The following is a 26133-nucleotide window of genomic DNA, read 5'->3' on the forward strand; positions in this document are numbered from 1 at the left end:
CTTCTAGACTAAATTTGTTTCATTAGTCAGTTTCAGTTCTGGGAGTGAATTAATGCAGAATTGACATTCTTCAAAAAGTTATGTATTCCCAGGAATTTTAATTAAGGATACAGGTCAAACTGAGTCGAGGAAACCCCACTTATGTATTGAGTATGGCCACAAGAAAATGAATCTCAGTGTTGTATCTGGTGACATGTAGGTACTTGGATAATAAATTTACTTTGAACTTTGAATTCCAGATCTCCCTCCCTTGCACGCACCATTTGTGAGAAACTATACTCAACAGCCGAGTTCCAGATGTTAGATTATGCCCCCCTTACTCTAGATTCCATCACCCATGGAAATATGCACCAACTGTTAAATTACTTCTCACTGGACCATTTCTCACTGAAGGGAAAATAGGGAAGATATAAAATTTACTTCAGTAGCACTAACAACATACGATCAGCAAGAACTACAGCAGATCCAGGTTTGGAGCTTCCTCCTTTGTGAATGACACCTCTTTCAGTTCATTGGTTTGGTTCATTGGGTTAGGTGACAGTCTGAACTGAATCCATTTTCAGAAACTGAAGTAATTTATTAAGCACATTCCACGGTAAAAGCTTGAACTTAAACAATTTTCTGAACATTTGTAACAGTCTTAATTAACTGTCCAGACATATATACTTATTTCAACTGTTAAGGTGGCAGGGTTTAGAGTTTCAAACATAATTACATGACATAATCATCGCATCCCAACCCTTTCAGAGCATCAGCCGGACTGTCCTTCAACGGGGTCCACAGCTGTGAGCAGTAAGCATACTCGCGGAGTACAGCCAATGTCCAACAGTTCCTTAATTCTTGGTTCCTTGCATTCCTGCTACATTGTTCTGCAGCTGCCAACTGAGAAAAGATTCCTTTGCAGTGATATACTGGGCACAGGTCTTCAAAACAGGTCCTTAAATTAAAGCATTACAAAATATACACCCAAATACAAACAAGACACCAACTTTTGAGGGACCAGACACCTTGTCTCTCAAAATATGTAAAATACAAGCAGTTGAACGTCTTCCTCAGGGGAGAGGAGAAGTACAGAATCTCAGCTTTGGCCGTGACAATGTTTGCAACATACACAGACTGTAGAGGCATTACTTACAGAAACTGCTTTACAAGGATTATAATGCTAATCAAGATGTCTTGAAACATATCTTTCAGCTTTTACAAAAATGTGTTTGAAGAAATTGCAATCTTTGAACGGTTGTGGGAAGGAGGAGAGAATCATTTTTAATTTAGTCTAAAGCTTGTCTTGCTGCTAGGTAGCAGATGAACAGATCCAGCTAAAACATAAAGAGGGTTCCAGAATATGTACAAAAAACAAGAGATATTCAATAATTACTTGGTCCTAGAACTGCACCTAATTATATACTGGAGGCTTGGAAGTTGAGATGAAGCATTGGGGTGAGGGAGGAAAGATAAACAAGCTTTTCTTAATAAATCAAACATAATTTTAAATACAATTTCAACAGGACTTTTCTTTAAAAATGAAATCCTTGAAAGGAGAACAGATACAAGCTTAATAACCTGGGATTAAAATCAAGTTGGGTTCCACTTTCAACACATAGTGTCTCTATTTTGAAGAGAGGTGGAGGCAAGGGGCACAGCAGTCCACGCAGAAATACATGCTTTTCACAGTTAGTGCAACGTAGCCCTCTGTTAGTTTCAGGAACACTGAAGGGGGTGGTGGTGGGGGGGGAATCATGAGCAGCTTCAAATTGGTTACTATACAATCAACACACAACACTTATACAACTAGCTACATTCCACAGCTCAAACTGCATGTAATTTTCAATATATAAGCAGCTACCAATTCTATTTACTGTTAGTTCTATATATATTATATATACTATATAATATATATATGTATATATATATATAAAAAAGAAACCCCACCCCCATTCAAAAACACCAACATTAGGAATTTATTTGATGCACTGTTGCCTTGTACTGAACATGCATCCAATAATAATCTAAATGAAAATGAGAGAAATGCAGCCAAATTGTGGGGCCTCTTTACAAGATTTTACAGAATACTGCTTCCTAATACATACCAAGCTTTGAAAAGTTCTGCATGTTGTTCTAAAACAATATGGCACCCAAACAAAGAAACAAATGTTCCAACAAATGACTTTCCTCGGGGCAAAGAGCAAAGCGATACTGAATGGGCCAAGTCCTTCCTCCAATCACGCATTTGGCAGAGAGTTCAAACAATCCATTTCTGAAACACTTAGCTTTTGGAACCAGAAACCTCTCTTTTCAATATATAGGGTAAGACAGGGCTTGTTAGACATTCAGTCTTGCACGTTCTGCAGTAAAAAACCTATTTGGAGTTCTCCATGAAAGAAACAAATGAATGAAGGGGAGAGGGGGTTTTGAGTGAGAGAGAGCAAGGGAAATGGGGGAAAGAAGGCATGAAGTACTGTACTGATATCTTGCTGGTTTCAATCTCTCCACATCTAGCGAAACCAAGCCTCCACAACTAAACATGGTGTTTGAGCATAGTCATCTTCAGGCTCTGCATAGCTAATATCCAGTAGTAATTCCAGCCCCTGTAGGACAAAAGAATAAATTATTAGGTTTCAGATCCCCATATCTTGCAAACATTCTCACTAACACAAAATTTAGGCTACCACACTAGCAAGGTAGTGAATGATTGCAGTACTACTGGGGTATTGTCTCTTTAAACACATTGAATTGTCAGATAGTGCCACAGATCTTTTGTATTTATTTCAAGTTCCCCTGGGGTTCAGACCAATAGTTATCCCTTAGTGATCAAAGTACTAACATAAGAAATAGGAGAAAACGATTGCATGGGAGAATGGCAAATGGATATGAGCTAGCATTTATTTGATTTAACTGAGATTCATTTTAATACATAACTGACTTCTAATGTTTTAAAGCATTTTAGCTTTTAAGTTTAAAGTGTACAAAGTGTTTATTTTCTGTTGGATTTTGACAGATGGTAAAGCTGGCAGCACAGATTAACTGATTGTAAAGAAAATTTTGGGGGCTGGGTTTGCCACCCAAAATTTGAGCTGTATCATATTTCACTGATCAAAGTTCAAAGTACATGTATTATCTAAGTAAGTATGCAGTATACAATTATAAGATTCATCTTCTCACAGACACCCACAAAACAAATTGTCAGAATGGTAGGTTTGTTCCTTGATGCATTCAGCAGCTAGGTGGTCTGTGAATTCTTCTACAGAACATTCAGGCTACTGACGTGGGTATGTACATAGTAAACTAAAATGTTAGCTTTGAGTCAATTGGTAGCATTGTCATCTAAGATAGATGCTTTGAGTTCAGGTCAAGATGGCACCTGTGAACCATGGCGATGTTCTGCGGGCAACGTAAATACAGGCAGTCCCTGGGTTACGAATGAGTTCCGTTCCTGAGTCCGTCTTTAAGTTGGATTTGTACATAAATCTGAATAGGTACATCCGGTATTATTTAGTGTCAGTTAGTCAAAGGTTTGTCTTAGTATATAATATATATTTTACCTTTCTATGCATATAAAACACTTAAGAAACATATGTATTTCAATAATTAAACCACTGCGTTGCTTAGTAATAATTGTAGCTTTCATCAGGGCAGGGCCTTTCACATGCTCCATTATTCTCACTTTATCCTTTATCTGTATCCTTTAAAATTGTTCCGATCGTTGACCAACTGTAGCCTAACGCTTTTCCAATGACTGATGGTATTTCACCTCTTTCCGATCACTTTATTATTTCCACTTTATTTTCAATCGCGATCATTTTTCATCAAGGGAACAGAAAACTGCAGATTCAGCAGCAGCCATGGGTGGCAGGTCCTCTGCTCCCCCGGGTCCTAAATTCCACCCGCACTGAACCAGGTTAAATGGGACAAGTAGGGGAGGTGCTGACTGGAAAAGGGGGTTTCAGGGTCAATTTTGCTAAGAAATATTTAAGCCAAATACAAAGTTATACACTCAACACAGTGTTAATGACAACAACTTAAAATGGCAGATGGCGTCGTGATCGGACTTAAAATGACGTACGAGTAAGTACGAGTGGTAATCGCATTAATCGCATATTACTTCGTGGTATTGATTTGTAACAGGGAGCATATTGCACAGCATACACCCAAACAAGATTTCTAAAGTAACACACACAAAATGCTGGTGGAACACAGCAGGCCAGGCAGCATCTATAGGGAGAAGCGCTGTTGACGTTTCGGGCTGAGACCCTTTGTCAGGTCTCGGCTTGAAACGTCGACAATGCTTCTCCCTATAGTTGCTGTCTGGCCTGCTGTGTTCCACCAGCATTTTGTGTGTGTTGCTTGAATTTCTAGCATCTGCAGATTTCCTCGTGTTTGCCTTTTGAAAATTTCTAAAGTTTTGGCTGGGCCGAGGGCTGTCTTCCCCTAGATTAAGCCGCTGGCCGAATTGAGAGTTACAGTTGTGGGGGTTTGTCCTGGATTTGTTCCGTTGGATGCTGTGTGATTACCCTGAGTATTGAACCAGTGGGGTAGATAATTGTACTCTGGATGAATTGTTAAATCAGCTGTTAAGTACTATTAAAGTTGCAATTGTGGGGCGGAGGTTTGATAAAATGATGGGCGCAGCTCTAGTTTTAATACAGACCAGCACTGATGTAGCGGTAGCTGGGGGTGGAGATTTCAAAGACAGGGTACTATCGTTTCTGAGGAGTGAGGGGAAGCGGTGGTCAGATTTGGAATATCTAATTAGCCCATGTCCCCAATGGAGAGTGAGAATTCTGAGTTAGCATCTGCCCTTACCTCTCTGGTGAATAAATGGAAAAATGCCCAGGTTCAAAGTTCTAGCTATGGTAGGCACCACCTATTCTCTGGAATTACACCCACCCCTAAAGGGGAAGAGGAGTATGAGACTTGGGTGGAGCTGACCTCTCAGTGGTTCGATGAGTGGCAGTGCTCTGATGATGTAAAGTGACAGATTTTGGTTGAGAGTTTGAACGGGTGGGCTGCTGACATTGTGAGAGCTGTCAGGTTCCGGTATCCCATAGCGACAGCTGTCAATTACATGCAAGCACTGGACAATGCTTTTGGCCCGACAGGAAGTCCAATGGAGCTCATGGTGGGGTTTCAGAACGTGCGTCAGGAGAAGGGGAGAAGCTTTCTGCTTTTATTTTTTGGCTAGAGAGGCAGCAAAATTGCTTGCAGTGCAGAGGGGTCATTCAGGTGGCTGAGGTGGATCAGGTTAAGAGTGGACCAGATAGCCGGGGCACCCAGTCCTGGGACCTGATTGCTTGGGGTCTCCAACACTCTCAGAAGACATGCCTTATCCATTTTTTGTTGAGCTGATCAGCAAGGTAAAGGACTTAGAGGAGACCCAGCGAGGGAATGGCTCGGTGTCTCTGTGGGAACACACTTCCAGCAATATATCAAGGAACCCCTAAAAGTGAAAGACCCTTTTTCTGAAGGCTTAGTGGGACCATGCTCCAGTGTGTTGCTACAAATAGAGAGTATTTATGCTAAAGCCATACTCAACACCGGGTTGCAGGTCACGTTGTTGTACTGTTTGTTTTACAACTAGTATCTGAAGCATTTACCATTGAGCGCACTGGAGATCTGGGGGCTTAGGGCTAGTGATTATCCATACAACGGTTATTTGTCAGTGAAGTTGGAGCTCTCGGAGGCTCCTTGAGAGTGTCTGAGGTCCTTGATACATTAGTGCTGGTTTGTCCGGACCCTGATGAGAAGAGTGGTATTTCAATTCTCGTGGGGACCAACACCCCTCTTGTGAGGCAGTTCACAGGGGCCCGCAAGGAGGAGGCTGGGAACATTGTCTGTGCACCCAGTGTTTTGAGCTGTCTTTGAGGAAGTGTGTGGCTGCATCAGGCTGGATACTGAATTTAGATGAGGGACTGTGTGGTTCACCCAGTCCAAGCCAGTGGTGGTACGGCCCAGGGAAGTAGCAAGAGTGGTGGCACCTCACCCTCAGGAACTCCGAGGTGGACCTTGAGGAAGAGTCGAGATTTCCTGCTGGGGAACTGATGTGGCCTGAATTGCAGAAGCCCTTGGTTGTACATCTGAGCAGGATGGCAGTAATTGTCAGGAACACTACAAAAAGGGAGGTCACCTTCAAGTGGGGGATGACCTTGGCGCATCTGTTCCCAGTGACAGTAATATCTAGTGTCCCTGTGAGACATGCCAGGGAGAAACTATTGGAAAAAGGGGGAAAGTTGACCGCTGAGTCATTCAACTTCAGGGACTCCCCGGTCTGCAGGTTGGAAGAGGAGGTTGGTAGAGAAGATGTTGAAGCTGGAAGGCGTCTTTCCCACTGATGATTTAAATGTGGGTTGTTCCAAGAACACTCATCACACTCTCTGGGTGACTGAGGACACCCTGTTTAGACAGTAGTTTCAGAAGCTGGTCCCTGCAGAGGTGGAGGACATTCAGCAACATCTGTGTAAGTTGAAAGAAGTTGGGATCATCACTGAGTCCCGAAGCCCCTATGTGTCCCCAATAGTAGTTGCCTGAAAGAAGAATGGGAGTGTACGGACGTGTGTGGACTTTAAGGACTCGGAACAGGTGTACCGTCCCTGACCAGTAAGTATACTGTCCCAAGGCCTGTCTGAGTGGTGCGAAGTGGTTCAATGTGCTGGATTTGTGGAGTGGATATTACTAGTTCCCCATAAGTGAGGCCGACAAAGAGAAGACAGCATTTATATGTCCCCTGGAATTTCTCCAAGTTCGAAAAGATGCCTCAGGGCATATCAGGAGCTCCTGCAACCTTCCAGCAGGTCATGGAAAAGACGGTGGGGATATGAACTAGCTTGAGATATTGATGTATTTGGTTAACTTCATAGTGTTTGGATCCACCTTGGAAAAACATGAAGTGAGGCTGCTGAAGGTGATAGGCTGCCTGAAAGCTGAAGGGTTAAAACTTTCCCTGGACAAGTGCCAGTTCGGCCAAACATCTGTTAGCTATGTTGAGCACATAGTCCCACGGGATAGAGTAGCTACGAATCCGGCTAAGATAGAGGCAGTGACCACTTGGCCAAGACCCCGGACTGTGAGTGCTCTGTGCTCGTTCCTCAGATTCTGTGGTTACTATCGGAGGTTTGTGCAGGGCTACGCGAAAGTGAGTCACCCATTGAATCAGCTTCTGTGCGATTACCCTCCCTTGGGGAAGAAAGGGAGGGGGAAATAGGACAGAGGGGGTGGAAAGTATCTTAGCCTGTTGGAGCCCTTTGGACCGAGATGGGATGCAAAATGTGAGGAGACCTTTCAGTCGCTGAAGGAGCTGCTGACCCAGGTGCCAGTGCTGGCTTTTGCAGAGCCCCGATTGCCGTATGTACTGCACACGGAGGTCAGCAGAGAGGGCTTAGGGGGTGTCCTGTATCAGGATCAGGGCTTCAGGTAGAGGCCCGGTGCGTTTGTCAGCCAGAGTCTGTCACCCTCCAAGAAAAACTATCCCAAGCACAAGTTGGAATTTCTGGCGTTGAAATGGGTGCTGGTGGGTAAGCTGAGTGACTACCTCTATGGGGCCAAGTTTGAGGTGAGAACTGACAACAACCCCCTAACTTGTATCCTGACCTCGACAAAACTGGTCTTTATGTCCATCTTTATATTCGTTAGGTTGAAAGGGAAGTTTCAAAGTTTGAGAGAGCCATGGTTTTCAAGGGATATTGGAAACTTAGTTAGGAAAAAGAGATATCTACAATAAATATAGGCAGCATGGAGTAAATGAGGTGCTCGAGGAATATAAAGAATGTAAGAAGATTCTTTATATCTTAAAGAATATAAGATTTCTTTATAAAGAAAGAAATTAGAAAAGCTGAAAGAAGATAAGAGGTTGCTTTGGCAAGTAAGGTGAAAATAAATCTGAAGGGTTTCTACAGTTATATTAATAGCAAAAGGATAGTGAGGGATAAAATTGGTCCCTTAGAGAATCAGAGTGGACAGCTATGAGTGGAGCCCAAAGAGATGGGGGATATTTTGAAGAATTACTTTTCTTCGGTATTCACTAAGGAGAAGGATATTGAGTTGTGTAAGGGAAGGGAAACAAGTAGGGAAGTTACGATTAAAGAGGAGGAAGTACTGGCGCTTTTAAGGAATATTAAAGTAGATAAATCTCCGGGTCCTGACAGGATATTCCCTAGGACCTTAAGGGAAGTTAGTAGAAATAGCAGGGTCTTTGACAGAAATATTTTAAATGTCATTAGAAACGCGGATGGTGCCGGAGGATTGGTGTATTGCTCATGTTGTTCCATTGTTTAAAAAGGGTACCAAAGGTAAACCTAGCAATTATAGGCCTGTAAGTTTGACGCCAGTGGTGGGTAAATTAATGTAAAGTATTCTTAGAGATGGTATATATAATTATCTGGATAGACAGGGTCTGATTAAGAACAGTCAACATGGATTTGTGCGTGGAAGGTCATGTTTGACAAATCTTATTGAATTTTTTGAAGAGGTTACTAGGAAAGTCGACGAGGGTAAAGCAGTGGATGTTGTCTATATGGACTTAAGTAAGGCCTTTGACAAGGTTCCGCACGGAAGGTTAGTTAGGAAGGTTCAATCTTTAGGTGTTAATATTGAAGTAGTAAAATGGATTCAACAGTGGCTGGATGGGAGATGCCAGAGAGATGGTGGATAACTGTTTGTCAGGTTGGAGGCCGGTGACTAGTGGTGTGCCTCAGGGATATGTACTGGGTCCAATGTTGTTTGTCATATACATTAATGATCTGGATGATGGGGTGGTAACCTGGATTAAGAAGTATGCAGATGATACTAATTCAACAAGGATGAGGATGGAAGGTGAGTTAATGTTCAGTGCCATCTGCCTACATTTGACTGGTCTCTCCCTCCCTCTCACTCACTGCTGCCAGAGGAAGGTGCATGCATTTGATTGGTGTGTGTGTGTCCCTCTCTCTCTCCATCTCGCTTGATGCTGCTGGAATATTGTCTCGGGCATGGGTTGCGGATTGTAGTTCATGTTATGTGTTTCTGGTTTCTCCTTTTTAATTGCTATTTTGTGTGATTTTGATCAGGACAGACTGCCTCTGCGGCCTGCAGTCAACAAACAGCACAGCGCTAAATTGAACTGAGCTAAACTGAACATTCCTAGACAGTTTCAATGACTCTCTGGTTTGACGCTTTATATTCTGTGTTTTTCTACTCATCTTTTGCTGCTTGCACAATTTGTTCTTTTTTTAAAACTCATTGGGTGTTTGACATTTTCTTTGAACTGTCATGGTCCTTTCTGGCACCTGGCTGGCTTACTCAGGAAATGGGCCTTTAATATCTCATTAGTTCCCAATCTATTCCCAGGTTCCAATAATGACAAACACCTGCATTCCATCAAACAGTAGTATAAGAGTCCTGTGACCACTACTAGAAGGTGCCAGTTCATGGTCAACTCGTGTACGAGTAACCTCACTCCATAGTGTTTAGAACTATCAGTTCTAAGTCTAGCCTTGTTCTGGAATTATCTACCAAGACCAAGTCTCCAGGAAAAATCCCCCTTGGAACCCTTCCCACGCTCACTACGACAACAGCGTCTCCCTCCTCAGCCTCCTTGGGTTCGATCAACATGAACAGGTTCCATGGTGTTTTGTTTCATGGCTGTCCGTGGAAAGACAAATCTTAGAGTTGTATACTGTCTACATACTTTGATAATAAATGTACTTTGAATCTTTGATTGGGCTGTATTTAAGGACTCATCTGTGGACCTGATGAATACAGCATGATTGCCATGGACTTTATAAAAACAGTTGTAGACAAGATTTTCCCCATAAAATCTATTCAGAATCTTCCCCAACCAGAAGCCCTGGATGAACCATGATACCTACCAATATGCTCAGAACCAGATCAGAGGCATTCAAAACTGGCGAGCAAGCAAGTTACAAGAGGTCCAGGTACAATGTCTGAAAGATGCTCAACATTTGTGACAGGGCTTAAATGCTATCATCTCTAATAAAATAAAATCAAACAAAATACATGACAAGAAGGCTTTGCTTCCAGATGAGCTCCATACCTTCTATGCTCATTTTGACCGTCAAAACATGGAGGAATCATCACAAACTCCCACTGCACGCAATGATCCTGTGAGGTTAGTCTCTGAGGACGACTTGCAAGCATCCTTCAGAAGGGTGAACCCACAAAAAACATGCCACCCAGACGGGTTACCTGTCCAAGCACTAAAGACTTGTGCTGATCAAATGGTTGGAGTGTTTACTGCAATCTTTAACTTCTTACTTCAGCAGTCTGAGGTACCCACCTGCTTCAAACAGGCTTCAATTATACTGGTTCCTAAGAAGAATGTGGCACCCTGCTCCAATGACTATCATGTAGTGTCACTTAGGTCTACAGTGATGAAGCATTTAGAGAGGTTGGTGATGAAACGTATCAAATCCTGCCTGAGAAGCAATTTGAATCCGCTCTAATTTGCCGACTGGTGCAACAAGCAAATGCCATTTCAACAGCAAAGATGCATACATCAGGATGCTCGTTATCGACTATTGCTAAGCATACAATACCATCAACCCCTCAAAACTAATCAATAACCTTCAAGATCTTGGCCTCAATACCTCCTTGTGCAATTGGATTCCTGATTTCCTCACTTGCAGACCCCAGTCGGTTTGGATTAGCAACATTTCCTCCATTATCTCCATCAGCACAGGTGCACCACAAGGCTGTGTGTTCAGCCCCGTACCCTACTGTGTGGCTAAGCACAGCTCCAATGCCACTTTCATAGGCTGAATCATAGATGGTAATGCATCGTCATATAGGAGAGACTGAAAATTTGACTGAGTAATGTCATAAAAATAACCTCTTACTCAATTTTAGCAAGATCAATGGAGCTAATTATTGACTTCAGGAGAAGAAAATCAGAGGTGGAGAGGGTCAGCAACTTTAAATTCCTCAGTGTTATCATTTTAGTGGACCTGTCCCACAAGGACAGCCTGCAAATGCAATTTTGAAGAAAGCATCGCATTGCCTCTACTTCCTTAGGAGTTTGTAAAGATTCAGGATGACATGTAAAACTTTGACAAACTTCTATAGATGTGTGATGCAGAGTATATTGACTGGCTGCATCACAGCCTGGTATGCAAACACCAATGCCCTTGAATAGAAAATCCTACAAAAAGTAGTGAATATGACTGAGTCCATCATAGGTAAAGCCCGCCTCACCACTGAGCACATCTACATGGAGCATTGCTGCAGGAAAGCGGATCCATCATCAGGGATCCCCACCACCCAGTTCAGGTTCTCTTCTCACTGCAGGCATCAAAAGGTGGTACAGGAACCTCAGGGCTCACACCACCAGGTTCAGGAACAGTTATTACCACTCAACCATCAGACTCTTGAACCAAAGAGGATAACTTCACTTACCCCATCACTGAAATGTTCTCACAACCTATAGACTCACTTTCGAGGACTCTTCATCTCATGTTATTTATTGTTTGTTTATTTATTATCTCTTTCTTTTTGTACTTGCAGTTTGTTGTCTTCTCTACACCCTGCTGAATGCCCAATTTGGTGTGATTTTTTTTATTGATTCTATTATGGTTTTTATTCTATTATGGGTTTATTGAGTTTGCCCACAAGAAAATTCATCTAAGGGTTGTATGTGGTGACATATATGTACTTTGATAATAAATTTACTTGAACTTTGACATGCTAGTATCCAGACATAATCAAAACTGGCATGAACATGATCTGCCCCAGAATTCAGATTGAAGGTAAATATCCTGTTATGTTTTGGATTCAGGACAGGGATTCTGTCCTGGATATTGTCCTTGTCAGTGGCTCAATGTCCCACAGAAACGAAAATGGCCTTCATAAATCAATGTACTGAGTAGAGGAGATGGGCTGTTATGTCAAAGTTGTATAAGATGTAGGGTGAGGCCTAATTTGGAGTATTGTGTGCAGCTTTGGTCACCTACCTACAAGAAAGATGTGAACAAGGTTGAAAGAGTACAGAGAAAATTTACAAGGATGCTGGAGGACCTGAGTTATAAGGAAAGACTAAATAGGTTAGGATTATTCCTTACAACATAGAAGAGGGGAGATTTGATAAAGGTATACAATAAAATTATGAGGGGTTTAGATAAGTTAAATGAAAGTAGGCTTTTCCACTGAGGTTGAGTGGGACTACAACCAGAGGTCATGGGTTAAGGGTGAAAGGTGAAATGCTTAAGGAGAAAATGAGAGGAAACTTCTTTACTCAAAGGGCCACAGGAGTGTGGAACGAGCTTCCATCACAAGTGGCCCCAGTGCAGGTCAGTGAGAGTTGGTAGATAAAAAGTTCTGGCATGGCCTGCTTTTATGCTGTACTTCACTATTGTGTGGCACGCATGTCCAGAAATTTTTTGCCCTTGCAATATCTAATTAAGAGAGGTCAGAGGAGAATAGCAAAACTGGTTCAAGCTGACAGGAAGGTGGTAGTAACTCAAATAATCACATTGCAAAAGTGGTGTACATCATGTCAAACCTTGAAATGAATAGGCTACAGCAGCAGAAGACTGCTCCAGGCTCCACCCCTATACCTAATAAAGTGGCCATTGTGTGTTTACCACCAAAATCAGATTATCTAGCCACGATTACATTTGTAGGATCTCACTGTGCATAACTTGCTCATTACTTTTCTTACATTATAACAATGATTAAACTTATAAAGCCCTCCTTTGGTGTGATTTATATTTTACAATAACAGAGGTTGTGGCCATTCAGTACAATCCTACTAGTCCCAGTAAAGTGGCCACACTTACCTCCCTGCAATTTTCTCTCACGACCACCAATGTCTTTACCCACTACAGCTGCCAATTAACTTACCATCATCATATCTTTAGCATGTGTGAAGAAACCAGACCACCCCTGAGGAAACATACAGTTGCATCTGAGAATAGGCAAGTTCCACACAGACAACAGTCAAGATCAGGAACAGCACCTGCTAAAAGTGCTTGGGACATCCCAAGGTAAAGGAAGAAGTTAAATAAACTCATCTATCTTTCTTTCAGAATGTCAACCATATGCTTTGCCCAGTCTTGATCCCATACCCCCAACATAAGAATTTCAATGGATAGAGAGTGGAATCAAAATCATCTCTGCTTTGCTAGGTCTACAATGAGTCACTTGCAGTTTTTACATTGTTACACCTATGGAAGCTGTTCAAGACCACAACCACCAGGAAATCTCAATCCACAGCAACAACGTGGAGTTACAAATGAGCATTGGTCAAAATAGTTTCTGCCCTAATCAATGCAATGTAAAAAATGTTTTCGGTTTTAACACAGACTTCACTGAGACCAATAAAATCTTCTGTAGATACTCCACAAGCTGAGAACTTCTATTTTCCTCTGATTCACCAACCTGCACCTTTTCCATTCCATTGCTAAACACCTAATTTTACATTCTGGGGCTCATTTTAAACTAATACTGTTGACAAATGTTCTTCCTTGAATACTGCCACCCACTCCCTTAAACATGCCATCATCTATCCAAAAAATGTTTGTCTTTGTGAACTACTGGTCCATTCCCAAACTGCCTTTCACTTCTAAAATCCATGCACATCTTTCACACATCTGAAGGTCATTCAGGTTTCCACCATTACTAGGGCAATGAAATGTCACATGACAGGTTGCATGACTGTAGTAAAGTCACCTTCTTTATCCACCACCTTTAATGTGACAAATCAAACTGTCTGCTAAACCTTCATTGTCTAGTTTGGTGGGGTCATTTTCTCTCAGTTCCATTCTCATCAACCCAGCTGAATAACCCACAGTGACTTCTCTTCATGGTGTAGTACTGTTAACTTTGGATTGCCCCAATATATTATCCTCTCAGCCTTTTCCTTATCTGTACACTGCCTCCTTGTCAAATTTTCTCAGGCTCAACATATACAGTGAAGCAACCAAGCTCCACCTCCTAATGTAAGAAATAGGAGCAAGAGTTCGCCTGCTCTACCATTCAACAAGATCATGTCTAATCTGCACATGGACTCAGCTAAACTTACCCACCTTTTCCTATAACATTAAAACCGATACAATGAAAAAAAATCTAACTCCCATCTTAAATATGCTTAACAAGGTATCTTCTAATGCTCCCTTGAGCAGAGTTTCATTATTTTCTAAAGGTCCTAAATCTACTCCCCCAAATCTTGAGACTATGTCCCCTAGCTCTAGTCTAACCTACCAATGGAAACAACTTTTGTGGTTCCATTGTATTTATTCCTTTCATAATTTTACGTTTCTATAAAATCCCCTCATTCTTCTGAATACTAGGGCACAACAGTAGTTCTCCAGGTGTGGCCTCAACAGTACTGTAAATAGTTTCAGCATAACCCCGATGCTCTTAAATTCAATCCTTCTATGAATGCCAATATTACATCTCCCTTCTTGATATTTGTTTCACCCGCAAACCAACATTTTGTGATTCATGCACCACACTCACAAGTCCCTCTGCATAACCAGATGTTGCAATCTTTCAGTTATATAATAATCTTTCCCTTCTAAAGTAGGTGGCCTCCCATTTACTAACATTGTATTCCACCTGCTAAAACCTTGCCTACTCACTTAAAATTATCTTTATCTCCCTGCAGGTGCTTTCCATCCCGTGCAAAATTTGCTTTTCCACTCAATTTAGTGCCATCAGCAAATTTAGAGATATTATACTTGCTCTTCTTCCAAATCCTTAAAGTATATTTAAGGATTTTCACTCACTGGAAAATGGCCAGTGAGTGAGTGGGCCAGTGAAGGAGTGGAGATTTGAGGCTTTGACTCGAGAGATTCTGGCAGTTTTGGCAATTGGACTGTGCAATCAAGTTAATCAAGATTTGAATAGCTCAGCAGAAAGCCGTTGATTAGACAATCAAGATTTGAATAGCTTAGACTCAGCAGAAAGCAACTGATTGGGCAATCGAAGTCAGGTGACCAAGCAGTTTGAAAAGCTCAAACAATAGAAGGGTAGCTCAAGCAGAGCGGCCAGTGAAGGAGTGGAGATTTGAGGCTTCGACGAGAAGGGGCAGAGGACAAGCTTGTTCCCAGTTAGTCATTACAATGCCTCCTGAGATGGTGATGTGCCTCTCCTATGAGATGTGGCAGTCTTGGGGGAACTCCCCCCTCCCGCAGAGTCACATCTGCCAGAAGTGCTTGCGGCTGGGTGATCTGGAAGACCGTGTGAGGAATCTGGAGCAGCAGCTGGATGACCTTCGACTCATAAGGGAAAATGAGGCAGTCAAAGATGAGAGCTACAAGGAGGTAGTCACACCTAGGCTGCTGGAAGCAGGTTGTTGGGTAACAGTCATAGGAGGGAAAGTGAGGTGAGTAGACAGGTAGTGCAGAACACCCCTGTAGCCATTCCCCTGAATAATAAGTTTACTGTCCTGGATACTGTTGGCAAAGACAACCGACCAGGTGTGAGCCACGGTGGCAGGGCCTCTGGCACTGACTCTGACCCTGTAGTGCAGAAGGATGGGACGGAGAAGAGGAGAGCTGTCGTCATTGAAGACTCTATAGTCAGGGGAGCAGACAGGAGATTTTGTGGACGTGAGAAGGACACCCACATGGTTTGTTGCCTCCTGGGTGCCAGGGTCCGGGATGTCTCTGACCGGGTGTATGACATCCTGGTATGAGAGAGAAAGCAACCAGAAGTTGTGATACATGTTAGTAGCAACGACATAGGCTGGAAGAGTAATGAGGTCCTGAAGTGTGAGTTTCGGGAACTAGGCAGAAGGCTGAAGAACAAGACCTCAAGGGTGGCGTTCTCAGGATTGCTGCCAGGGCTACGTGATAGTGATGGTAAGAATTGGAGGAGATGGCAGTTGAATGCACGGCTGAGGAGGAGTTGGTGCAGAGGGCAGGGTTTTAGATTTTTGAATCATTGGGATCTCTTCTGGACCTGTACAGATTGAATGGGTTGCACCTGAACTCGAGGGGGAGCAATATCCTTGCAGGTAGGTTTGCTAGCATGGTTTGGGAGGGTTTAAACTAATTTGCAAGGGGGGTGGGACCCAGAGCGATAGAGCAGTGAAATAAGTACATAGAGTAAAGCCAGATCTAACGTATAGACAGGCTTTGAGGAAAGAGAAGCAGAATAAAGGGCGTAAAGGTAGTGAGGTAGAAGGGCTAAAGTGCGTGTACTTCAATGCAAGAAGCATCAGGAACAAAGGTGATAAACTGAGAGGAGCTTGGATACATACATGGAATTATGATGTAGTGGCCATTACGGAGACTTGGCTGGCACCAGGGCAGGAATGGATTCTCAATATTCCTGAACCCAGTGCTTTGAAAGGGATAGAGAGGGGGGAATAAAGGGAGGAGGGGGTGGCACTACTGGTCAGGGATTCTACTACAGCTATAGAAAGGGTGGGTAATGTAGCAGGATCCTCTTTTGGGTCAGTATGGGTGGAAGTCAGGAACAGGAAGGGAGCAGATTAGGAGGCAGATTTTGGAAAGGTGCAAAAATAACACGGTTGTTATCATGGATGACTTTAACTTCCCTAATATTGATTGGCACTTGATTAGTTCCAAGGGTTTAGATGGGGCAGAGTTTGTTAAGTGTGTCCAGGATGGATTCCTGTCACAGTATGTTAACAGGCCGACTAGGGGGAATGCCATACTAGATCTAGTATTAGGTAGCAAACCGGGTCAAGTCACAGATCTGTCTGTGGGTGAGCATCTGGGGGACAGTGATCACCGCTCCCTGGCCTTTAGCATTATCATGGAAAAGGATAGAATCAGAGAGTACAGGAAAAATTTTAATTGGGGAAAGGCAAATTATGAGGCTATAAGGCTAGAACTTGCGGATGTGAATTGGGATGATGTTTTAGCAGGGAAATGTACTATGGACACGTGGTCGATGTTTAAGGATCTCTTGCAGGATGTTAGGGATAAATTTGTCCCGGTGCGGAAGATAAAGAATGGTTCAGTGAAGGAACCATGGATGACAAGTGACGTGGAAAATCTAGTCAGGTGGAAGAAGGCAGCATACATGAGGTTTAGGAAGCAACGATCAGATGGGTCTATTGAGGAATATAGGGTAGCAAGAAAGGAGCTTAAGAAGGGGACATGAGAAGGCCTTGGCGAGTAGGATAAAGGAAAACCCCAAGACTTTCTTCAATTATGTGAAGAACAAAAGGATGACAGGAGTGAAGGTGGGACCGATTAGAGATAAAAATGGGAAGATGTGCCCGGAGGCTATGGAACTCAGTGAGGTCCTCAATGAATACTTCTCTTCGGTATTCACCAATGAGAGGGAACTTGATGACGGTGAGGGACAATATGACTGAGGTTGATGTCCTGCAGCATGTTGATATTAAGGGAGAGGAGGTGTTGGAGTTGTTAAAATACATTAGGACGGGTAAGTCCCCGGGGCCTGATGGAATATTCCCCAGGCTGCTTCACGCGGCGAGGGAAGATTTGCTGAGCCTCTGGCTAGGATCTTTATGTCCTCGTTGTCCACAGGAATGGTACTGGAGGATTGGAGGGAGGCGAATGTTGTCCCCTTGTTCAATAAAGGTAGTAGGGATAGTCCGGGTAATTATAAACCTGTGAGCCTTACGTATGTGGTGGGAAAGATGTTGGAACAGATTATTAGAGTAGGATCTATGGGCATTTAGAGAATTATGGTCTGATCAGGGACAGTCAGCATGGCTTTGTGAAGGGCAGATCGTGCCTAACAAGCCTGATAGAGTACTTCGAGGAGGTGACGAGGCATATAGATGAGGGTAGTGTAGTGGATGTGATCTACATGGATTTTAGTAAGGCATTTGACAAGATTCCACATGGTAGGCTTATTCAGAAAGTCAGAAGGCATGGGATCCAGGGAAGTTTGTCCAGGTGGATTCAGAATTGGCTTGCCTGCAGAAGGCAGAGGGTTGTGGTGGAGGGAGTACATTCAGATTGGAGGGTTGTGACTAGTGGTGTTCCACAAGGATCTGTTCTGGGACTTTGGAAGGACAAACTCCAAGGCAGAGTACAAAGTAAATGGCAGGATACTTGGTAGTGTGGAGGAGCAAAGGGATCTGGGGGTACATGTCCACAGATCCCTGAAAGTTGCCTCACAGGTAGATAGGGTAGTTCAGATAGCTTTCATAAGTTGAGGGATAGAGTTTAAGAGATGCGATGTAATGATGCAGCTCTATAAAACTCTGGTTAGTGGAGTACCATGTCCAGTTCTGGTTGCCTCACTACAGGAAGAATGTGGAAGCATTGGAAAGGGTACAGAGGAGATTTACCAGGATACTGCCTGGTTTAGAGAGTATGCATTATGATCAGAGATTAAGGGAGCTTTACTCTTTGGAGAGGAGGAGGATGAGAGGAGACATGATAGAGGTGTACAAGATATTAAGAGGAATAGACAGAGTAGACAGCCAGTGCCTCTTCCCCAGGGCACCACTGATCAGTACAAGAGGACATGGCTTTAAGGTAAGGGGAGGGAAGTTCAAGGGGGATATTAGAGGAAGGTTTTTCACTCAGAGTGGTTGGTGCATGGAATGCACTGCCTGAGTCAGTGGTGGAGGCAGATACACTAGCGAAGTTTAAGAGACTACTAGACAGGTATATGGAGGAATTTAAGGTGGGGGGGTTATATGTGAGGTTGGGTTTGAGGGTTGGCACAACATTGTGGGCCAAAAGGCCTATAATGTGCTGTACTATTCTATGTTCTATATTGTGAACAACCCCTGCAGCACCTCATTCACCAATGATTGACATCAATTTATACTGTCTGCCTTAACCAATTCTCTATCCATGCTGTTACATTACTCCCATCTCCATTCATACTTAAGCCTTAATGAATGTCTTCTTGAAATCAAGGTAGGCAACATCCAGTTATTGCCCTCTATCCATTAGGTTCAGTAACTTTATCAAACAGGACCTGTCCTTTCTGAATCCAGGCTGTGCTGCATTTTTTAATTAGTTATATCCTCTAAATCCTTTATGTTCAAATATTTTTTTCATCAAAACGTCACAATTTTTGGTCTCCAAAAATATGTTTAAAAAAGTCACAAACATCACTCTTTAGCTACAGACTCCATCAGAAACGGAACCAATTTGTTCATAGTTGTCTTACTTGACTTGGAGATGAGCTTCCCATGCAAGAGGTAATGTGAGCAAGTAGTGAAATAATTTAAATGTACAATCCTGTCTTAAGTAAGTTCAGATATATTTTGGTATAGTTGTAGGGTAACGTAATTGGGAGAAATGTACGTAATTCACAATCACTGACATTGAGTTGGGGTTTCGCTTTCAGAGGCTGGTCTGACGTGCTGACATTGTTATGTAAAGATTTTTACCACGCTTTTGTGTTTAGGCTTTGGAGTTCAATAAGATCTGTTACAGGTTTCGTTAAACAAAAAACTCCTCACTTTATTTTAATTGCAAAAACCTACATAGTTGCTGCTGTGGAACAATGATGCAAAAATTGTTAAGGCAAACAGACGTCACTTGGAGATTATTTCAAAGAGTAAACTGTGACAACCACTTTTTTAAGTATTGTTTCTTTTTACTAGATAGAGATTACTTTATAAATTGTTATTAGTATTGTATTTGTACTACAGTAATTTGTTTTAGTCAAACAACATCTTCAATTGGATTTAATTCCTTCATTTTGTGTGCAGTGTTGTATGACTTTGGCGATCATGGATCGTGATTGTTCTTGGTAAATTTTTCTACAGAAGTGGTTTACCATTGCTTTCTTGTGGGCAGAGTCTTTACAGGATGGGTGATCCAGCCATTATCAATAATCTTCAGGGAGTGCCTGGTGTCAGTGGTCGCATAACCACGACTTATGATATGTACCAGCTGCTCATATGACCATCCACCACCTGCTCCCATGGCTTCACATGACCCTGATCAGTGTTACACCTCACCTCAGGGCGACCTGCAGGCTAACAGAGGGAAAGAGCGTCTTACACTTCCACTTTACCACCCATTTAATTAGTACTTTTTTTTAAAGAAAATGAGAACTTACAGATAGCAAAAATAGCAAATCTTATGACTGCATGATCTCTGCTCCATCCTTCTTAGTAACACTGTACAAATTTACAATCTTTCTAGATCAGAATCAGAATTTAATCGCCAAGTACCTGTGCACATACAAGGAATTTACTTCCGGCAGATGTTGTCTCTCTGCTCATAACAATAATAATGATAAATATAAATGAAAATATAGATTATACATACAAGTAGTGCAATCCAAGTAATAGTTAGCCGACAGTTAACCGGCAGTTAACTGTTCAGCAAAGTGACCGCAGTAGGGAAAAAACTTCTCCAGTGCCTATTAGTCTTAGTCTGGAGGGATCTGAAGCGCTTACCAGACGGAAGCAGTTCAAACAGTCTGTGCGCAGGATGGAAGGAGTCCTTTATGATGTTCCCTGGCCTCTTCTTCAACCTGGAAGAGTACAGGTCCACAATAGAGGGCAGGGAGGCTCCAATGATGCGCTCGGCAGTCCTCACTGTGCGCTGTAGTCTGGTTCTATCCTGCTTGGTGGCGGCACCAAACCACACAGTGATGGAAGTGCACAAGACAGACTGAATGACTGCAGTATAGAACTGCAGCAGCAGTTGACTAAGATGACTAAGTTCCCCCAATTTTGCCTCTTGCACATCTCTGAATTTAATCATTCCTCCTTGGCAATCATGCCATTAGCTACCTGGCCCCAAGTTCTCAAATCCCTTTCTACTTCATTTCCTTAAGATATTCTTAAAGCAGCTTAAAGTAGTAAAATTGCTCGTGGTTCAGCATCCAGCTTTGTTCAGTAACGCTTCCGTGAAAATCCTACTAATGTTTCATCAAGGTTAAGGAACAATTATTGTCATCACAGATGGAACAATTTGATTATACCAGATCAGCACAACATTGTGGGCCAATGGGCCTGCATTGTGCTGTGATGCTCCATGTTCAAAAGGAGTAAGAAGTATCCAAATAAACTAGCAATCAAAACCATACAGAACAGCCCTTGTTTTTATAATGTATATATTGTTTCTTTATAGAAAAAACAAATTTTCTAGGTCTTCTAATACATCAGGAACAGCAATTTCCCAAATATAAGCTTCCAGCTTCCCGATTGATGACTTAGATGCTACAAAGTATTCTGCTAGCTTAAAGCTGTGATTAAAAGGATAGTGAGCAAACTTACCAGGAGAGTGAACAACAGGATAGATGATACATGAGAATGTATGTTCTCTCTAAAGTTTTGCTTTCAAAAAACTCATTACAGGACTCAACAAACATGCACATCATATGTTTATGCAGCAGACAAAGAATCTTTCTGTGAACTGACAGATGTGATCTTGTGTAGTTTTACACCTTCACATTTTTTCAGGCTACAGCTGCCACCCACACTCCTGACATTCCCCATTCAATGGGCTGGAGGGTGGCTACAATATGAAACCACAAGAAGCTACATCCTGCAGGTGTGTCTCTCTATAAATACTTGGTTTGGAAACTCTATTAGCTCAGCTGCCGAGTATCTGGCCTGGCAATACATAACAGAGTTGAAAGGCCCCCAGTTTAGTCACTGGTCTCTGCTACTGACAAAGAGCCAGAGGCAGGAGCCTCTGGTGTGCAGGTCAAGATAGTGTCGAGCTGCAGTATCTGTCGATATCATGGCTCACTTACTTAGTATTTTTTTTAAAAGTTCATATGGATTGTTTGAGGGACTCTGCAGGAGTTAGGGGTCGGGTTAGGGTTCAGGGACAGGAATGCGGGAGAAGGAAGAGTCAAGAACAGGTACTGGTGTTGAGAGTCCATATCGAAGCACTCTGCTGTGAAAGGTTAGTAAACCCAAAGGTCACGTCAACAGGAGCTGAGCAGACCAGAGATCCACAGACTGGCGAGTGTTGAGTCAGAGGTTCGTAACAGCAAGAATCAGGGGAGCTGCTGATTCTGCCCTCCCTTCCCCTTTCCCCTCCCCCTCCCCCCCCCACACACAATAGGGTCGGAGGTCTGTGTAAGTCTGGAGGTCAAGGCCCGAATGTCAAACCGGTGACTGGTTAACTGAGAAAGTCAAAGACCAAAGTCAGCAAGTCTGGAGGTAGAAGACAGTGGTTGTGTCTGCTAGTCTGCGCCACGAATTTGAGGTTGCAGGCCCGAATTCTGCAAGTCCGACAGTCTAGGGCTGAGGACTGGAGGCAGCCTGTCCTGGAGTTGAAAGTTTGTCTGTGCGTGAGAAGGGGTAGTTAGGTGGAAGGGCGGGAAAGTGTTTTTGCTGTTGTTTGCTGTTTGTATTGTTCTGCCGAACATATGGGCATACAAAACTTGCAGGCTACCCCCAAGGGCATACTGAGTTGGCTGTTACACAAAACGACATATTCCACTGCATGTTTCAAAGTAGTACATGTGATAAATAAATCTGAATCTGTTGATCACAATAAGCATGCATCGTAGTATGTAACCATTTAACAATTACAGCACGGAAACAGGCCATCTCGGCTCTTCTAGTCCAGTGTTAAGGTGCTGGGGAGTAGGTACAGAGATGTCAGGGGTAAGTTTTTTTACTCAGAGAGTGGTGAGTGTGTGGATTGGGCTGCTGGCAACAGTGGTGAATATGATAGTCTTTTAAGAGGCTTTCAGATAGGTACATGGAGCTTAACTAGTGGGGATGTCATCAGAGTAGCAATGGTGTATGTTTCTTTGAAAATTGAAGGTGCAGAACATGTGTATTCTAAAAATGAAGAAATACTCAAATGGTAAAATAGTACAATTGTGGCTGACAAAGAAAGTCAAAGATATTGTAAAGCAAACAAAAAGGGCATACAACAAAGCAAAAATTAGTGGGAAGATAGAGGATTGGGTAGTTTCTAAAAGCCTACCGAGAGCAACTAAAAAAAATCGTTAGAAAGGAAAAGATGAAATATGAAAGCAAGCTGGCAAACAATATCAAAGTGGACAGTAAAAGTTTTGTCAAGTATGTTAAAAATAAAAAGAGAAGTGAGAATGGATATAGGACCGCTAGAAAATGAGGCAGGAGAAATAATAACAGGAGACAAGGAGATGGCTGATGAACTAAACGACTATTTTGCATCAGTCTTCACTACGGAAGACACTAGCAGGGTGCCTGATGTTGTAGTGTGTGAAGGAAGATAAGTTGGTGCAGTTACTGTCACAAGAGAGAAAGTACTCAAAAAGCTGAAAGACCTAAAGGTACATAAGTCACCCGGACCAGATGAACTGCACCCTAGGACTCTGAAAGAGGTAGCGTTAGAGATTGTGATGGCATCAGATATGATCTTTCAAAAATCATTGAACATCGGCATGATGACAGAGGACTGGAAAATTACAAAATGTTACTCCACTCTTTAAGAGGAAGGTAGCAGAAAGGAAATTATAGACCAGTTAGCCTGACATCTGTGGTTGAGAAGATATTATAGAGTCAATTGTTAAGGATGAGGTGATGGAGTACTTGGTGAAGCCGAACAAGATAGGGCAAAGTCGTCATGGTCTCCTTCAGGGAAAATCCTGTCTGATGAACCTTCTGGAATTCTTTGAGGACGTTACAAGCAGGATAGATAAAGGGGATGTAGTGGATGTTGTATATTTGGACTTTCAGAAGGCCTTTGACAAGGTGCCACACATGAGGCTGCTTACCAAATTAAAAGCCCATGGTATTACAGGAAAGTTAATAACATAGTTAGAGCATTGGCTGATTGGTAGGAGGCAGTGAGTGGGAATAAAAGGATCCTTTGCTGTTTGGTTGACAGTGACTAGTGACGTTCGCAGGGATCGCTGCTGGGACTACTTCTTTTGTGTCATATATAAATGATTTAGATGATGGAATAGATGGCTTTGTTGCCAAGTTTGCAGATGATACAGTGATTGGTGGAGGGGCAGGTAGTGTTGAGGAAACAGGTGTGATGCAGAAGGACTTATACAGATTAGGGGAATGGGCAAGAAAGTGGCAAATGAAATACAATGTTCGAAAGTGCATGGTCATGCACTTTGGTAGTAGAAATAAATGGGCAGACTATTTTCTAAAAGGGGAGAAAACCCAAAAATCTGAGATGCAGAGGGACTTACCAGTCCTTGTGCAGAACACGATGAAGGTTAACTTGCAGGTTGAGTTGGTGGTGAGGAAGGCAAATGCCATGTTAGCAGTCTTTTCAAGAGGTCTAGAATACAAGAGCAAGGCTATGATGCTGAGGCGTTATAAGGCACTTGTACGGCCTCACCTTGAGTATTGTGTACAGTTTTGGGCCCCTCATCTTAGAAAAGATGTGTTGGCATTGGAGAGGATCCAGAGGAGGTACACATGGATGATTCCAGGAATGAAAAGGTTATCATACAAGAAATGTTTGATGGCTTTGGATCTGTGCTTGCTTGAATTAGAAATAGAACATGGAATACTACAGCACATTACAGGCACTTCGGCCCCCAATGTTGTGCCGACCCTCAAACCCTGCCTCCCATATAACCCCCCACCTTAAATTTCTCCATATACCTGTCTAGTAGTCTCTTAAACTTCACTAGTGTATCTGCCTCCACCACTGACTCAGGCAGTGCATTCCACGCACCAACCACTCTCTGAGTGAAAAACCTTCCTCTAATACCCCCCTTGAACTTCCCTCCCCTTAACTTAAAGCCATGTCCTCTTGTACTGAGCAGTGGTGCCTTGGGGAAGAAGTGCTGGCTGTCCACTGTCTATTCCTCTTAATATCTTGTACACCTCTATCATGTCTCCTCTCATCCTCCTTCTCTCCAAAGAGTAAAGCCCTAGCTCCCTTAATCTCTGATCATAATGCATACTCTCTAAACCAGGCAACATCCTGGTAAATCTCCTCTGTACCCTTTCCAATGCTTCCACATCCTTCCTATAGTGAGGAGACCAGAACTGAACACAGTACTCCAAGTGTGGCCTAACTAGAGTTTTATAGAGCTGCATCATTACATCACGTCTCTTAAACTCTATCCCTCGACTTATGAAAGCTATCTGAACTACCCTATCTACCTGTGAGGCAACTTTCAGGGATCTGTGGACACGTACCCCCAGATCTCTCTGCTACTCCACACTACCAAGTATCCTGCCATTTACTTTGTACTCTGCCTTGGAGTTTGTCCTTCCAAAGTGTACCACCTCACACTTCTCCGGGTTGAACTCCATCTGCCACTTCTCAGCCCACTTCTGCATCCTATCAATGTCTCTCTGCAATCTTCGACAATCCTCTACACTATCTACAACATCGCCAACCTTTGTGTCATCTGCAAACTTGCCAACCCACCCTTCTACCCCCACATCCAGGTCGTTAATAAAAATCACAAAAAGTAGAGGTCCCAGAACAGATCCTTGTGGGACACCACTAGTCACAACCCTCCAATCTGAATGTACTCCCTCCAACACAAATTCAGAAGGATGAGGGGGAATCTCAATGAAACCTTTTGAATGTTGAAAGGCCTAGACAGAGTAGAGGTGGAAAGGATCTTTCCCACGGTTGGAGAGTCTAAGAGGGCACAGCTTCAGGATAGAGGGGCCCCTTTTTGAAACAGAGATACAGAGAAATTTCTTTAGCCAAAGGGTGGTGAATCTGTGGAATTTGTTGCCACATACAGCTGTGGTGGCCAAGTTGCTGAGCGTATTTAAGGCAGAGATTGATAGGTTCTTGATTGGACATGGCATGATAGGTTACAGGGAGAAGGCCAGGAACTGGGGTTAAGGAGGAGAAAAAAATGATCAGCCATGATTGAATTGTAGAGCAGAGTCGATGGAACAGATGGCCTCATTATGCTCCTATGTCTTATGGTATAATATGTCCTGGAGTGGCCATGTCAGAGTCCAGATCACATCCAATTGAGAATTTGTGGCTGGACTTGAAAAGGGCAATCTAACAGAGCTTGAGCAGTTTTGTAAAAAAGAAAAGGGAAAAAATTGCAGTGTCCAGATGTGCAAAGCTGATAGCAACCTATCCATACAGACTCAATGCAGTAATTGCTGCCAAAGTGCATCTACTAAATACTGATGGGGGGGGGGGGGGGGGGGGAAGAGGTGGGTGAATAATAATGCAGTCAATTATTTTGTGTTAAATAATTGTTATAAATTTAGATCAATTTGTAGAAATTTGTTTTCACTTTGACATGAGTCTTTTCTGTTGATCAGTATCAAAAAAGCCAAATTAAATCCACTGAAATTTAGTGTTGTAAAACAATAAAACA

The 26133-nt window shown here is 42.7% G+C and overlaps 1 protein-coding gene across 6 annotated transcripts in view; it reads right to left on the reverse strand.

The window, feature by feature from the left end:
- Nucleotides 1–556: 556 nt before the first annotated feature.
- Nucleotides 557–26133, reverse strand: part of LOC132405281 (F-box/WD repeat-containing protein 11) — a 309413-nt gene continuing 283836 nt past the window's right edge. For 3 of the 6 annotated variants that reach the window (XM_059989965.1, XM_059989964.1, XM_059989966.1), the window contains one exon: nucleotides 557–2585. The gene's annotated coding sequence lies outside the window, so the exon portion shown is untranslated. Of the gene's footprint in view, nucleotides 2586–12822; nucleotides 12950–19674; nucleotides 19877–26133 lie in introns of all 6 variants that reach the window. The other 3 variants (XR_009515794.1, XR_009515792.1, XR_009515793.1) reach the window with 3 other exon arrangements.

This window comes from Hypanus sabinus, chromosome 15 (assembly GCF_030144855.1).
Source record: "Hypanus sabinus isolate sHypSab1 chromosome 15, sHypSab1.hap1, whole genome shotgun sequence".
NCBI lineage: Eukaryota > Metazoa > Chordata > Chondrichthyes > Myliobatiformes > Dasyatidae > Hypanus > Hypanus sabinus.